The sequence below is a fragment of the Octopus bimaculoides genome, chromosome 2, assembly GCF_046866305.1.
Source record: "Octopus bimaculoides isolate indiv1 chromosome 2, ASM4686630v1, whole genome shotgun sequence".
In the NCBI taxonomy this organism is placed as follows: Eukaryota; Metazoa; Mollusca; class Cephalopoda; order Octopoda; family Octopodidae; genus Octopus; species Octopus bimaculoides.
In genome coordinates, this window is record NC_142929.1 from 43,975,354 (window position 1) to 43,990,353 (window position 15,000).

At 34.6% G+C, this 15,000-nt stretch overlaps 1 long non-coding RNA gene across 28 annotated transcripts in view; it reads right to left on the reverse strand.

Annotated features, from left to right (window-relative positions):
* Positions 1-15,000, reverse strand: part of LOC106880770 (uncharacterized) — a 241,227-nt gene that overhangs the window by 78,006 nt on the left and 148,221 nt on the right. For 27 of the 28 annotated variants that reach the window (XR_016238849.1, XR_008266803.2, XR_016238847.1 and 24 more), the window contains one exon: positions 8,284-8,329. This is a non-coding gene — a long non-coding RNA (uncharacterized LOC106880770). Of the gene's footprint in view, positions 1-8,283; positions 8,330-9,358; positions 12,608-15,000 lie in introns of those variants that run through there. The other variant, XR_016238828.1, reaches the window with a different exon arrangement.

The following is a 15,000-nucleotide window of genomic DNA, read 5'->3' on the forward strand; positions in this document are numbered from 1 at the left end:
TAACAGATAATTTTTATATATATATATATATATATATATATATAGATAACAGATAATTATATATATATATATATATATATATAATATATATATAAAACAGATCATTTTTATATATATATATATATAAAACAGATCATTTTTATATATATATATATATATATATATATATATATAAAACAGATAATTTATATATATATATATATATATATATATATATATATATATATATATAAAACAGATAATTTATATATATATATATATATAAAACAGATAATTTTTATATATATATATATATAAAACAGATAATTTATATATATATATATATATATAAAACAGATAATTTATATATATATATATATATATATATATATAAAACAGATAATTTATATATATATATATATATATATATAAAACAGATAATTTATATATATATATATATATATAAAACAGATAATTTATATATATATATATATATATAAAACAGATAATTTATATATATATATATATATATATATATATAAAAGATAATTTATATATATATATAAAACAGATAATTTATATATATATATATATATATATATATATATATAAAAGATAATTTATATATATATAAAACAGATAATTTATATATATATATATATATATATATATATATATAAAACAGATAATTTTTATATATATATATATATATATATATATATATATATATATATAAATATAAAACAGATAATTTATATATATATATATATATATATATATATAAAACAGATAATTTATATATATATATATATAGATATATATATATATAGATAACAGATAATTTATATATATATATATATATATATATATATATATAACAGATAATTTATATATATATATATATATATATATATATATATATATATATATAAATATATATAACAAATAATTTATATATATATATAACAAATAATTTATATATATATATAACAAATAATTTATATATATATATAACAAATAATTTATATATATATATAACAAATAATTTATATATATATATATAACAAATAATTTATATATATATATAACAAATAATTTATTTATATATATAACAAATAATTTATTTATATATATAACAAATAATTTATTTATATATATAACAAATAATTTATTTATATATATAACAAATAATTTATTTATATATATAACAAATAATTTATTTATATATATAACAAATAATATCATCATCATCATCATCGTTGTTTAACGTCCGCTTTCCATGCTAGCATGGGTTGGACGATTTGACTGAGGACTGGTGAAACCGGATGGCAACACCAGGCTCCAATCTAATTTGGCATAGTTTCTACAGTTGGATGCCCTTCCTAACGCCAACCACTCAGAGAGTGTAGTGGGTGCTTTTACGTGTCACCCGCATGAAAACGGCCACGCTCGAAATGGTGTCTTTTATGTGCCACCCGCACAAGCCAGTCCAGGGGCACTGGCAACGATCTCACTCGAAAATCCTACGGGAGCCAGTCAGGCGGTACTGGCAACGGCCACGCTCAAAATGGTGCATCTCATGTGCCACCCGCACAAGAGCCAGTCCAGGGGCACTGGCAACGATCTTACTTGGCTTGCCGGGTCTTCTCACGCACAGCACATTTCCAAAGGTCTCGGTCAGTAGTCATCGCCTCGGTGAGGCCCAATGTACGAAGGTCTTGCTTCAGCACCTCAGCCCAGGTCTTCCTGGGCCTACCTCTTCCACGGGTTCCCTCAACTGTTAGGGTGTGGCACTTTTTCACGCAGCTATCCTCATCCATTCTCACCACATGTCCATACCAGCGCAATCGTCTCTCTTGCACACCACAACTGATGCTTCTAATGTTCAGCTTTTCTCTCAAGATACTTACACTCTGACGGGTATTCACAATATATATATATATATATATGTATATATATATATATATATATATATATATATATAACAAATAATTTATATATATATACACACACACACACACATACATGCATATATGGGTACAGGACATCACCAACAGTGCAAATAACATGAAATGCATACACAAATGAGGGAAAAATGAGTGAAATACATAAACGAGAAAAAAAATGGAAAACGGGACAAGTTAATACACAGAAAGGATCCTTCATCAGTTGTCAGCTGTCTGTCTATCTACTCATTTCGAACATTCAATGACAATATGAGTTTCCAAAGACAGTTGCTCCCATAAATTCCAAACTAAGATTTAGGATTTATGGAGAGTTAAAGATGGGAACAAAGAAATGACACTGGAGAGATACAAGGAAACTGAATGAAAACAGAGGGTCATTAGACCAGAACAAATATATATATATATATATATATATATATATATAATCATAAATATACAGGGATTAGCATTGAGTTGCTTCTCCAACATACTGAAAATTTAGAAATAGCAGTCAAAGAACTACTGATTCTAAACTACAAATTTTTCTCTAAACGGATGGCGATATTTATGGCACACATAGAACAAAAAACCGGAGGGAAAAGCATAAACAAAACAAGTCTTTAGTTAATTGGATACGAATCGTTTCATGGTTAAGCGAATGAAAATTTCACTATTCCAATCTTCAGTCCAAATATTCTGATAAATTTGAAAGTGTCTCTAAAAAAATTCACGGTAATTTTTGGCCATGCGACACCAAAAATCAACGATAAGAAAGGCACTTACGAATTCATCGGCTAGTGAGTTCAGGCATCTCACCTCAAAGTAATCTATTCCATGTGCGTCACAAATAGTCCCGTATGAAAAGAAGTCCCGTGTGGAGGGATTACGGTTTAACCATCTAACTTAGAGATATCAAATATAAAATATACAAGAATAAGGGCAGGGAATCGTCAATTAATAATAGAATTAATAATTAACAATTTTGCCAAGTAGTTCAGTATGAAAAAACCTTTATCGGTAAAACCATTTATCATCATAAATATACAGGGATTAGCATTGAGTTGCTTCTCCAACATACTGAAAATTTAGAAATAGCAGTCAAAGAACTACTGATTCTAAACTACAAATTTTTCTCTAAACGGATGGCGATATTTATGGCACACATATTTGGACTGAAGATTGGAATAGTGAAATTTTCATTCGCTTAACCATGAAACGATTCGTATCCAATTAACTAAAGACTTGTTTTGTTTACGCTTTTCCCTCCGGTTTTTTGTTCTATGTGTGCCATAAATATCGCCATCCGTTTAGAGAAAAATTTGTAGTTTAGAATCAGTAGTTCTTTGACTGCTATTTCTAAATTTTCAGTATGTTGGAGAAGCAACTCAATGCTAATCCCTGTATATTTACGATGATAAATGGTTTTACCGATAAAGGTTTTTTCATACTGAACTACTTGGCAAAATTGTTAATTATTAATTCTATTATTAATTGACGATTCCCTGCCCTTATTCTTGTATATTTTATTTATATATATATATATATATATATATATATATATATATATATATCATCATCATCTCATCATCATCTTCGTTTAACGTCCGCTTTCCATGCTAGCATGGGTTGGACGATTTGACTGAGTACTGGTGAAACCAGATGGCTACACCAGGCTCCAATCTGATTTGGCAGAGTTTCTACAGCTGGATGCCATTCCTAACGCCAACCACTCAGAGAGTGTAGTGGGTGCTTTTACAGCAAATTTTTTTTCAGTTTCTGCCTACCACATTCACCCACAGGGTTTGGGTTGGCTTGGAACAATGGTAGAAGATACTTGCCTAAAGTATCATGCAATGGGACTGAACCTAAAACCATGTGGTTGGGAAGCAAACTTCTTACCATATAGCCACCTTGGCCTTATTCATCTTGATAATGAATTTGTGATTCCTTATACAGTAAGAAGGTTGAAAATAGTTTATAGTGTCAGTTATGGTTGGAATAACAGAACAAGGAAATTCCCAAGAATGTTAGCTGAAGTAGAATGAGTGGGGGAAAATAGCAGAAAAAATACTGAAAAAGACTGATATTTAATAGGTAAAGCAGAGATGAACCTGAAATGGTTATGTCTATAGCAACAAAGTTGGGTGATTTACAATGGTCGAATTAACCTTAATTTATCTAATGTAGGAAGCATTAAAATGTTAACCAGAAAGAAAAATGTGACAAGGAAAAAGTTGTTAGTTCAATAACACTGACTTATAATATTTTCACTTTTTTTTTGCCAAATATAAGAGACAACTCAGGACTGTTTTGATCTTATTCTGACCTTGACAGTGAAGCACAGCCTAGATCATTCTTGCTGCAGTAGTGATTTGGCATACAAAAATAGAATTATTCAGAGAATAATTATTTCAGAGATGCCATTCACAATAACAAAACAATAATTTAGTTAGTGTTAACATATTTAATTACAGGTATAATTAAGTAGGTATTTATCCCTGAGTTTGGCAAAGCTAGCAAAAAGCTTAGAACATATGCTTGAAAGTCAAAAGGTGAGCTTCTGCTTCTTACAAATGAAACCATGTAGGTGAAAAACTTCTCTTCATTCATAACCCAAGCCAAAAATGTTTGTTTTGTTTTTCTTTTTTTTTCTCCAATCAACAATAAAGACTATTTCTTCAAGTTTTCTTAATCCAGGATTACCTTCTGACAACTTTTTCACCCAATCCTCTTACATTATATGTCCAAATCAGAATGATTAACTCTCCTGCATATGCCTACTGACACTTTCAGTGCCCAGCATTTATCAAAGTTAACATCGCTTATTTAACAGAATCATATTTAATCTTCGGTCTTGTGCTCATATCATGAGATGTTTTCAGCCCTTATAAGAAACCTAGTATACACACAAATCAAGATTATGTTGAAGATCTTTCTTTGTAGTCCAGAGAGAAGAATGTCCTATGCTCATGCCCTGAAGAAGGCCAGCTTTGTTGACTTCAAAATAATTGAGTATCAGCTGTTTTAAAACTTGTTATTTTTGTTGCTCAATGCATAGATGGCTTTGATGGCCACTGCAATCATGCTCAACAATAGACCTATATCAGATGTTATATTCTCAATGCTTCTGCACCTTAACAGAGAATAAAGACCCCTCAGCTACATTGATGTGATTAATAGAAAAACATAACACAAAATTAATGGCCTATCAAAAATAATCAGGGACATTCTTGGTATGCATGGTGTAATCCATCCTGGTTGCTGCCACTTGAAGAAGAATACTGAACGCATTTCTCTTCAACCAATGTAATTCCTAAACAGTCAATGCATGTGACTTATATCATGGCTGTTTCATAATACCTGCCATTGACACAAAATGAGAAATGATTCATGTTAATGAAAAGAATATTCTGCTTATTGCTTACTCTTACATAACAAATATCAGTGCTATTACTGTTGTTTAACAACCAGTCAACCTAGTACAAAAGACCTCTGATCAAAAACATACCAACACAGACTATCCCGTTTATGTATGTGTGTGTGAACACATTGCTCATGCTCTTTACAGTTCAATACTCTTCCTCTGCAAACAGGATTTGAGACCAGCATCAACAGGGCAAATACACGAGAAAACTGTGGCAATTAATGTATATTACCGTAGCTTTCAACTCATGGCCTAAACATTCAAGCAACAGATAAAAGTCCTGTTATATGTTACTTCAAATCCAATGAACACCAGAATATAAGCCAAAACTGAGAGCATTTGCTGAAGTAAACTTTGGAAAAAGTATTCACAACGTCGAAAATTTTTCATTTTCATGCCTGCTATTGCTATCCTACTCCCTTTCATGGATGTTCTTTTTATTGTCAGTAAATAAATTGATCGATATATTCTAAATTCATTTCAGTACAACTCACTCTATATTTAATTACATATGTATATGTAAACTGTTCTGAGCAGAGGAAGTGATTTAAGAGTATAAAGTATTTGTACTCTTAAATCCTTGTGCCCAGTTTTATATTTAAAAAATAGAGAACAAACCCTGAATTGAAAATATACAGAACACAGCCTTTTGGACAAACTATTACTTCTACTTGAAGTGATCTAGTGATCTTTCTAAGAAATGACCATAAAACCACAGGATTAAAAAGATCAAGGGAACAGGTTAGCTTCAAAACACTAAATTCACTATAACCAGTGATCCACTAATGCAGTGTTTCTTAAAGAGGATAGGGCTGTAAATATTAAAAAGAGAAATTGCCATGTTTAACCCTTTAGCATTCAGATTATTTTATCAAATGTAATGTTCCCTTGAAATTAATCATGCATTATCTTGTAGCTTTGAGATTTCAATGAGATGATTGTTTTTTGAGTGACATTGTAGTGCAGATGTAAGAGGCCAGATCAGGCCAGTTTGAACATAAAACAGACTATTTGGACTGGATATGGCCAGTTTAAATGCTAAAGGGTTAAACTTTTTGAACTTATCCAACACCATGGTGAAGAAAGAAGAATTATATCGATGCAAACCCTGTTTAGAACTTCTCAGTAACAAAGGCATGGATGTAAATTTCATTGCTATTTGGAAGAAGAGGGGGGGGGCTGACATTTGTCAAATTTTGAGGACCACTGCATTGATGTATTGTATCCTGCCCTCACCACTGCTACTGTGACTGAAGTATTTTGCATCTTAGAGGCTGGTAGCTTTTATATCACCAAGATTCAATTGCGTCCCTATATTTTTTATTTCAAACCCTGTCTGGCCATACAAACTTCCAAATAAGCATCACCCAGTCCTTTATTTCCAGAAAAACAACCCACTGAGTAACCTGCCCCACTCATGTTTCAATGAGACTTTACCAAAGAATAAATGTTTGAAAATTTATTCTTACAAATATAAGAATATTCTGAATAACTTCTATCCATTATTTACAAGTATTATTTCAAAATAAATCTCTCATGACATCGAGTGCTATGGTTTCAAGTTCACAAACCTTTGAGCATCTAACTCAACATAAGCAGATTGATAAAATCTAGACAACTGATACTGTTTCAATAACCCAACATATTTTGTACAGTATGTCCTCAAAGTTTGATTGGATACTACACTAACATGTGAAGCTTTGCAAGCAGAAAATGAACCATCTGAAGGTTATTTGAAAGTCTAGCAGAGTGACGAGTTATAAAAACATTGCAAGATTAAAAATGACATCAGCACATTTCCTGGTTATGTGACCAAACACTCAGTCAATCAAATAATAAACCTTGGTTTGAAAATGCTTTAATTTTACATATTATGAAGTTGATTGGAAATTGATTCTTTTGTATTGCTGGTGTAAACAATTCCATAGTTAAAATATAGTCTATAATTAAATAGTGACCAAAGTGATTTAGTTAGAGCATTTTTCTGAAAAAGATCTCAATAAGATTTAGGCAAAGTTGTATTAAAGTAATGAAAATTGGTTTCAAATTTTGATCCAAGGCCAGCAATTTCAGTGAAGTGGGTAAGTCAATTACATTGACCCCAGTGCTCAACTGGTACTTATTTTATCAACCCTGGAAGGATGAAAGACAAGGTCGACCTCAGCAGAATTTGAACTCGGAACATAAAGACAAACGAAATGTCACAAAGCATTTTGCCTGGCATGCTAACTATTTTGCCAGCTTGCCACCTTTCTGTAATGAAATATTAAAGGATAAAAGCTTCAGCTATTTTAAATTCAATTATTATTTTCATAATATGGTAAAATAAATCTTATACTATACTGAGTCATTATGAAGGGCAAAAATGCAATCTCTAAAATATAAATATATTAAAATTAATTAATTCATGCATGGGATAGGTTTGAAACAACTTATATATCTTGCAAATCTTTTATGGAGAAGTTTAGAAGTGTTTGAAGAGTTCATCTTAGTCTCGAAAAATGGGTGACTAAGGCAAGGCAAATGACCTGTGGCTTATCTCTAAACCCATTATCTTTTAAATGGAGCCACATATTTAAAACTAATCTAACTTTACAGTAATTGGTGTATTATAGTTGAATTACATCCTAGTATACATGGTAGCTGATATGAAACTATAACCTTCAAATGTACATTTAGCTAAAGAAACGCCTAAGATTTACTTAACATTTCAGTAATTGCCTTCATGTGGTCTAATACGTAAATAAAAGTCTGATCTTAAGATCACCAGCTGAATATTGTATCTCCTTTGTTAGACTCTCAAACAGCCATTTAAGTGTTTTAACTGAACAAAGTTATTATATGTTATAAAACAACTGATGCTTTCGCCCCATGCTAAGAAGCTTTAAAGCATAAAGATTTTTAAAATAGCTTAAAAAAAAAAAAAATACATACCTAAATGAGAAACTAGTTTAATTCCATCCAGACAACATGCGGCAATCTGCAAAGAAAATTAAAATACAGTTTGAGAACTATCCAATCAGGAATTATATAAGTTTATAATAAAATATTTAGTCATAGGTCAGAAAATAACTTCGTCAGAGAAGATATAAAAGATCGTATTCAAGTAGGATATGACAATTATATTTATGTAATTCATGACCTTCAAGATATTGAGTAGTTAAGCAAATAGTATTGACCGAGAAATTGATGTCATAGGTTTTTGAGAGTGGAACCCTGCAAATTAGATGTAAGATTAGATAAGCAGATCTGAATTTTTATTTTATTCTATGTTCTTATGCCATTAGAGCGAAGCGGGTGGACGATTTTAATAAATCGTTGCTATAAAAACCTTCAATTAAAAAATACATACTGAATATGGTAACCAATTTAAATGTACATTTCTCTAAAGAAGTATTCTCTTTCGAGAATAGTCGATCGGGTTTTGATTCAGTCTTTCTCTATATATAATAGGGGCGAGAATACTGTCATTAACGAAAGACTCTTAATGCAAATAGACAATGAATTCATCATTGGACTGTAACTTTTTCGCCATCACGTTTGGGTTGACAGGAAACAATAAATATAAGGGGCTTAACTCTTTGGAGACACTTTTTGTTACTAATTGTTTATCGTCGCCAACATCACCACCACGACCAATACCAACACCATCATCATCACCACCACCATCACCACCACAACTAATGCGTTTGTTTTTCCATCTTTTTTTTTTTTTTCAAAAATCATTTTCTATTAACAAATATTCTCAGTTTCAAAATTAAAAAAAAAAACTACAATAGGCAAAGCAGAACAACCTATAAGTTTTTTTTAGGGAAAAAATAATGGATCAGATATACACACACGCACACACACACATGCCTGCACACAACACGCGCGCGCGCGCAAACACACGCGCGCGCGCGCACACACACACACACAAGATGAGAAATTTCATTAATTTAAAGCAAAAACAAAATACGTAAAACAACAGTGAAGACAAAAGGAGAAAGCTAAAATGTAAGGCCATCACCTGTCGTTGAATCGCTGGAGCTTCTGCCTGCGCCGTCACCGCCCACAACTGATTGTCATAGAACTAACCAAACAGAAAACAAGGAGCATATTGTTATCCGTTGTTTTCAATTGCCGTATAATACGTACACATAGTGAAAATGACTATACGATGGATAAGCTACTCTGATACTTTTGTTCCATGGTCAAATAAATTACGTTTGAGCGAAATAAAACGAATTTCAACCGACTCTATAGTTACGAGCATCAATGTGATGTGGGCGAGTTTGCTGCAGTCCCGTGACCGGCCAGCGCGTGGATGATGCAGGGGAGGCAAACGAAGACAAAGTCAGTACTCAGGGGAGATAATTCTCATCATTCGGCTTATTTGACAATACTTGTTAAAAGTAATTGTCAAAAAGTAGCATAACATTTTCTATGGCATCAAACACGAAATCAAAAGCAAATTTCAAGGTTATTATAGAACGCCAACAAATAGAAATTCGATGATATGTAACTATTTCAGTATTTAGTATAATATAGGGACTCTAAAAATTCCTTCTAATGCAGTGTTTCGCAACCATTTTTCACTTGTGGTACACTTATATTCACTACAAATTTCGGCAGCACACCTGAAGTAAGAATACAACTAAAAATATAAGGGAAAAAATTATATTCAGGTTACACTGTGGCACACCAGAGTGCCGCGGCATACAGGTTGCAGAGCACTGGAAGGTTCCAGCTAAGTTTTGTCGCTTAATAACAAAAATTTTATTTACACATTACACACACACACATTACTGGTTTACTGGTACGTTGAAAAGATGAAATTCCAACTGAACGATTGAAATTAAGGCCGTGGTTCCCTCTTATCTGTCTAAAATATATTGTATATAAAGACGTCTTTACTCCTAAACAGTGGTATTGCATAACGATCTTATACATTCATATTCTTTTGTATAATACACACACGCGGTGTGTGGTGGTTGGCAGAATGGTAAGAGCAGAAGGCGGCGAGCTGGCAGAAACGTTAGCAGGCCGGGCGAAATGCTTAGCGGTATTTCGTCTGTCGCTACGTTCTGAGTTCAAATTCCGCCGAGGTCGACTTTGCCTTTCATCCTTTCGGGGTCGATAAATTAAGTACCAGTTACGCACTGGAGTCGATGTAATCGACTTAATCCCTTGTTTGTCCCCTCTATGTTTAGCCCCTTGTCGGCAATAAAGAAATAAGAATGGTAAGAGCACCGGATGAAATGCGTTGCGCTATTCGATCCCGCTTTCTGCATTCCCAGTACGATTTCTGCCGAGGTAAACTTTGTTTTTCATCTTTTCAGACATCTAGTGTACTGTTATCGAATCCTCTCTCTCTCTCTCTCTCTCTCTCTCTCGTCCTCCCTCCTTCTCCCTCTTTGCACCTATAACACAAACATCTCTGTGGGCGCGCTGTCGTCGGAAAAGAAGACCGATGGAATATGTATCAGATTAAAAAAAAAAGACGAGCGTTGATATTATTCAACAAAAACTGTTCAATGTCTGGATCAAGTAAAAGATTAAAAAAATAAACTAGGACGTGTCATACGTGACGAAGAAAGAACTTTTCTGAGCGGCCGGACGCCGTCATGGTTGCCGAGTTCGGTCAACAATGTTCAGGAGTCAACAACTCAAGCATGTCGATGAAGGGCATCACAAAGCAGATCAGATGAACGTAGTGGAGAGTCCACTGTCAGACACCTGGAGCGCGAGAACATTAGACATACGTTCTATGTAACAAGGAAGAAGACAGTTAATATCCAGTAAGATTCAGCAAAAAACCATGTAGTCATCAACATCACATGATCAACTAGCTCGCCTGCTTTGATTCCAACGGATCGCTGCATTTGCGGCGGTGTTAAGCGTTGATCCTGTTAGCGGCCCTACGTTGTCGGGAATTTGTCGAGGGCTTCCGTATACAATGGTTGTGACCGTAGTGGGCAATGATGGAAGTCTCTGGCACAAGGATGGAGTCGCTTCTGTGGCTACATCGGCGACGGAGGTGTATTTTCTCGATGTATCTAGTTGAATACGTACTCCATTTTTCTGTTGGTATGTTCTTTAGTTCGTTTGCTGCTTTAGCGTGCGTGCGTGCGTGCGTGCGTGCGTGCGTGCGTGCGTGCGTTATCTTGTTCGCAAATGCTGAGGGCATCATGTACATAAGATATTCTGTACTTATACAAATGTGGGGAGGGAGGTGAGATATGCATGCATGCATGTATATTCGTTCGTTTTTGTTTGTTTGTTTTTTTCCGACTGTTTAGAGAGAGGATTACAAGATCACAGAGAGTACCAACAGAAACCATCACAGGCCTGGACTTCGCAGATGATAGAGTATTTATATCTAATGAAAATAGACCAAGCATAGCAGTTGCTCAGCAGGGAAGAAACATCAGCTGCCAGAACTGGACTGTCCACAAATGTCAAGAAAACCGAAAACCTGTTTCAACCAATCACATGATACTGAAACTGTTTCCTTTGAGCGGTTCCAAATCGAATATTTTTGAAAATTTCAAGTACTTAGGTGGTTGGGAGAGCAGTTCGGAAGCAGACATCAAGATCAGGAAGGCAGAAGCATGAACAGCTTGTCACAAACTAAAATAGGTAGGAACTCAAAATTGCTCAGGGGAATCAAAATCAAACTGTTCGCTGCAACTGTCGAATGAGTGCTATTATATGGCACTGAAACAAAGACACTGGCAAAGAAAGGATACTACGAATGGCCCTAAATGTGAAATGGCAGTAACATATGACAGACGAACACCTTTATGGAGACCTGCCAATAGTTAGCAAGATCAGGCAAAGACGGCTGCGACTATCTGGTCACTGCGTGCGCCACCCTACGCTAGGAGCATCCAAATTAGTCTTGTGGACCCACTTCATGGTGATGTAACAAGAGGAAAAGGTCTTCACACTTACATCGACAACTTGGTCGCAGACACTGGCCCGGAATGTATCCAAGACCTCGAGGCAGTGATAGGTGGGCTTTGTTGGAACCCGGCCATGTAAAAAAAAAAATGGGGAGTAATGACAGGCAGAAAGGGAGGGTAAAAGGTGAATTGTACCAGATATGAACGGATCTGATGCAATCACTTGTTACATAGCCATTGTGACGGGAAAGCCTGGAATGCTTGAAGTAGGGGAATTGACCAATGCTTCTTATCATCATGCAAGTAACATGGAACAATGAACAAGGCGGGGAATGTAAAAGAAAAACCATCATATACGCAATGGGGGCAGCAGAAAGAGACTAACAGATATACATACAAACATACATACGTATATATATATATATATATATATATATATATATATATATATATATATATATATATATATATATATATAAGAGAGACAGACAGATACAAACCATATAAACCTATATAGTTGTCTCTAGTCTTGCAACCTGATAACACCAAAAACATTTGTCACGTCAGAAGGTGTTCGGCACAACATATGAAGTTTAGTGTGACGAAGGGTCAATGTTTTGTTTACATAATCATTCCCCACCCCCGCCACAACCAGCACCATCCACACTTGTTTATACCCAGTTTTTGTTTGCCCCCGTACTTTGTCCATTTTCGTTGTCTTCTGTAAACGTCAAATTGCCAAATGTTATTCTCATATTTCCGCGTTAACAAATTGGCTCGAAAGACATGTATCGTTTTAATTTTTAACTCCAAATTTGTAAGACCAATTTCTACTTTCGTCCGCCCTCTGTCCTTGACTATTAAACTTGTTCATATCTGGATGCATAATTTAAAAAAATTTTTTTTTTTTTACACAATGCACTCTTTTCGACATGTATTGTGAAGGCGCGTGGCCTCGTGGTTAGGGTGTTGGACATACGATTGGAAGATCGTAGTTTCGAAACTCGAAACTCGGGTGCTGCATTGTGTTGTATTCTTGAAATGCGGAATCCTCGTCCGTCGTCTACGACAGATTAGATCACGTGTGTATGTGCACGCGCGACGGTCTACAGTAGCTTAGAGCACTTTTGGATCTGCTATATAAGTCTACAGAGCCTGAATATACAATGAATAAACCTGTATAGCTGGCGGACGGGAACCTTGTGGTTTGAGTCACTGCATGTCGAAATCTTTAAAGATATTTTTAGTGTATCATATAGATGTAATTTGTGACACTGAATCCGAATTTGTTATTCATTTATTCCAGAAAGATTTTGCGAAAATGTTACAGGAGTTCAAAGTTTGATAATTTTCAGAATGTTCCATCCAATCAGAAAACAGCGCGTTTGCTGCCTCTTCCATCATCTGTCACAGCAGTGAGAAGGGATGGGAGGGGGGCAACATGTCAAAACATTAGAAATAACAGCGAAAACACAGTTCCTTGCAAACAATTATGGTAACGACCACGTGGTCGTTACCATGGAGTTCTTTCCTTACTGTGCTAACAGAACTTCATGGTGATGTGTAAAATACTCGCTTCTGATTGGCTAATATGCCCAAATTTTGCCAACTTTAAAGGCTAATAACTTTAATTATAAATTTATAGGGAAAATGATTTCCATTTTCATAAACAGTATACGAAACTTAATCCATATACCAAATTTGAAGACAACAAAATTGGAGATAGATCCGGCGGAGGTGTAATATTAAATGGCTGCTCCAAGAAGTCACCCTATGCCACTGTGTGCGTGGGTGGAAGGGTGGGTAGATGGATGGACGGACAGAAAGACAGACAGATAGATAGATAGAATATCCAGGCGGGTACCATTCAAGTCCTTAGCACTTCGTTATAATCCAGGCAAAAGCTAACTCCATCGGGTTGTAACGAAAACCTAGAATTACTTGAGGTAAGCAATCCCATTGTATTTTATCCGATAGGTAAATCCTGGATTCACTTCTCTGGATTATGAATATTTAACTGGGTGAATATACAATCAATTCTAATAATACTAAATCGAAAGATTGAACGCAACACCGTTTGTGTGTTTGTTGTGAGGGGGCGTACAAGGATCTCATATATATATATATATATATATATATATACACACACATGAGGCAGACTGGCAGAATGGTTAACACACCGAACAAAATCCTTAGGGCATTTCTTCTGGGTTTCTTACGTTCTGAGTTCAAATTCCGCTGATGTCCTTTCAAAGTCGATTGAATAAATACACATTGACCACTGAGGTCCATGTAATAGGCTAGCTCCAAGCCCCGCAAATTTCAGTCCTTGGGGAGTAGAAACTTTATGTGTGTGTGTGTCTGTAATTTAGCATCCTTATGTGCCTTATGGAATCTGCACTTGAAAAATCTTGCTTTAGTCTGTTTGCACCGCGTTGGAATATCTTCGCCTGGTTAGCAAAATTAGTATAAAAGACTACCGGTTGCCTATGTAACGGATGTCCACTCTCCACATCAAGAATGGGTGTTAAAATAGGACAAAATGTACATCCTACATGCACAAAGTTTATTTCTTGATCCGGAAACTTACGATTTATCACATTCGTTTGGTCGCCTCCGCGGGAGCGTGTGTTACTCAATGTTTCTTCAACATTTGCCATTAGATATATACTTCTAGGTTTGCTTGATTCTTTTTGCTACGTTTTCTGAGTTAACTTCTACCTTTTACTTGATTCGATCATTGGACTGCGACCATGTTGGGACA